Here is a 3,071-nt window from a genome sequence, read left to right as displayed (position 1 = left end):
AAGGCACGCCCGTGCCTCTCGCGAAAGCATAACCGTGCCTCTCGCGGAAGCAAAACCGTGCCTCTCGCGAAAGAAGAAAAAAAAACAGAAAACACATTTTTTCCCTTTCCGAAAGAGGCACGCCCGTGCCTCTCGCGAAAGCACAACGTGCCTCTGGCGGAAGCAAAATCGTGCCTCTCGCGAAAAAAATGCATTTTTTGGGCAAAAAAAATATTTTTTCGAAAAAAAAATTTGGTCGAGAAGGTAGGGAAGACCGGTAGAAAATCAAAACGTCAAAAAAAACCTTTTAAAAAGCCGAAAACGCGTGCGTTAAAATAAAAAAACAAAATCTGGAGGGAGCGCCCAGAGCACGACACGTGGCGAATGGTTGTGAGCGCGCCAAGTGGCGCTGATCGTTGCGAGGCTCCTGAAAGAGCACTTGTTAATTAGTTGCTCCTGGTTGTGTGCGTAATCCCCAGGATATGATCTATTACTTCTCTAAAAAATATTTCCCTGCTCATAAAAAACAAGCTGCCTTGCAGGAAATATTTAACTTTGTGCAAATTAAATAAGAGAGTCTCCCACAAGCTTGGGGGAGGTTTCTCCAATTGCTTAATGCTCTGCCTAATCATCCTTTTAAGAAAAATGAAATACTTGATATCTTCTATAATGGACTAAACGATGCTTTTAGGGACTTCCTAGATAGTTGTGTTGGTTGTGTTTTCAGGGAATGAACTATTGGGCAAGCTGAGGAATTATTGAATATCATATTGAAAAATTATGATGATTGGACTCCTCCTGAAACACCTATGAAACCCACCCCGAAGAAGAGGGGTATCTTATATCTTAGTCCTGAAGATATGCAAGAGGCAAAGAAATCTATGAAGGAAAAGGGTATTAAGGTCAAGGATGTTAAAAATTTACCACCTACCTATTCGGGAACGCAATAATTTCAAAAAAAAATCCTACGATCAGCAAGATCTATCTATCTCTAGGTGATGCATAGCAACGAGAGGGGAGAGTGTTGTCTATGTACCCTCGTAGACCGAAAGCAGAAGCGTTATGACAACGCGGTTGATGTAGTCGTACGTCTTCACGATCCGACCGATCTTAGCACCGAAGTTAAGGCACCTCCGCGATCTGCACACGTTTAGCTCGATGACGTCCCACGAACTCTAGATCCAGCTGAGGTTGAGGGAGAATTTTGTCAGCACGATGGTGTTGTGACGGTAATGATGAATTTATCGGTGCAGGCTTTCGCCTAAGCACTACGACGATATGACCGAGGTGTGTAACCGTGGAGGGGGCACCGCACACTGCTAAAACAATTGTCAACTTGTGTATCTATGGGGTGCCCCCCTCCCCCGTATATAAAGGAGGGGAGGAGGAGGCCACCGGCCAACAAGGGGCACACCAAGGGGGAGGACTCTTATTCCCGGTAGGAGTAGGTATCCCCCCTTTTCTAGTCCAAGAAGGAGAGGAGGGAAAGAGGAGAGAAGAGAAGGAAGGAGAGGGGGGCGCCCCCCTTCCCTTGTCCAATTCAGACTGGGCAAGGGGGGGCACGCGTTGATGACCCACAAGTATAGGGGATCTATCGTAGTCCTTTCGATAAGTAAGAGTGTCAAACCCAACAAGTAGCAGAAGGAAATGACAAGCGGTTTTCGGTAAGGTTTTCTTTGCAAGCACTGAAATTGTAGGTAATAGATAGTTTTGTGATAAGATAATTTGTAACGAGTAACAAGCAATGAAAGTAAATAAGGTGCAGCAAGGTGTCCCAATCCTTTTTGTAGCAAAGGACAAGCCTGGACAACTTCTTATAATGAGAAGAGCGCTCCCGAGGACACACGGGAATTATCGTCAAGCTAGTTCCATCATGCTCATATGATTTGCGTTCGTTACTTTGATAATTTGATATGTGGGTGGACCGGTGCTTGGATATTGCCGTTACTTGGACAAGCATCCCACTTATGATTAACCACTATTGCAAGCATCCGCAACTACAAAAGAAGTATTAAGGTAAACCTAACCACAGCATGAGACATATGGATCCAAATCAGCCCCTTACGAAGCAACGCATAAACTAGGGTTTAAGCTTCTGTCACTCTAGCAACCCATCATCTACTTATTACTTCCCAAAGCCTTCCTCTAGGCCCAATTAATGGTGAAGTGTCATGTAGTCGACGTTCACATAACAACACTAGAGGAGAAACAACATACATCTCATCAAAATATCGAACGAATACCAAATTCACATGACTACTAATAGCAAGACTTCACCCATGTCCTCAGGAACGAACGTAACTACTCACAAAGCATATTCATGTTCATAATCAGAGGGGTAATAATATGCATAAATGATCTGAACATATGATCTTCCACCAAGTAAACCAATTAGCATCAACTACAAGGAGTAATCAACACTACTAGCAACCCACAGGTACCAATTTGTGGTTTTGATTCAAGATTGGATACAAGAGATGAACTAGGGTTTGGAGAGGAGATGGTGCTGGTGAATATGTTGATGGAGATTGACCCCCTCTCGATGAGAGGATCATTTGTGATGATGATGGTGATGATTTCCCCCTCCCGGAGGGAAGTTTCCCCGGCAGAACAGCTCTGCCGGAGCCCTAGATTGGTTCCGCCAAGGTTCCGCCTCGTGGCGGCAGAGTTTCGTCTCGTGAGCTTGCCTCTGATTTTTTTTCCAGGATAAAACACCTCATATAGCAGAAGATGGGCACCAGGGGGCCCAGGAGACAGGGGGCGCACCTTGTAGGGGGGCGCCCCCCACCCTCCTGGCCAGGGTGTGGGCCCCCTCAGGTACTTTCTTTGCCCAATAATTCTTATTAAATCCAAAATTGACTTTCGTGGAGTTGCGGGAATTTTGGAGCTATGCAGAATAGGTTTCCAATATTTGCTCCTTTTCCAGCCAAAATCCCCGTTGCCGGCATTCCCCCTCTTCATGGTAAACCTTGTAAAATAAGAGAGAATAGCCATAAGTATTGTGACATAACGTAAAATAACAGCCCATAATGCAATAAATATTGATATAAAAGCATGATGCAAAATGGACGTATCAACTCCCCCAAGCTTAG

The sequence above is a fragment of the Triticum dicoccoides genome, chromosome 1B (genome assembly GCF_002162155.2).
Source record: "Triticum dicoccoides isolate Atlit2015 ecotype Zavitan chromosome 1B, WEW_v2.0, whole genome shotgun sequence".
In the NCBI taxonomy this organism is placed as follows: domain Eukaryota; kingdom Viridiplantae; phylum Streptophyta; class Magnoliopsida; order Poales; family Poaceae; genus Triticum; species Triticum dicoccoides.
Note: the sequence above shows the minus strand (reverse complement) of the source record.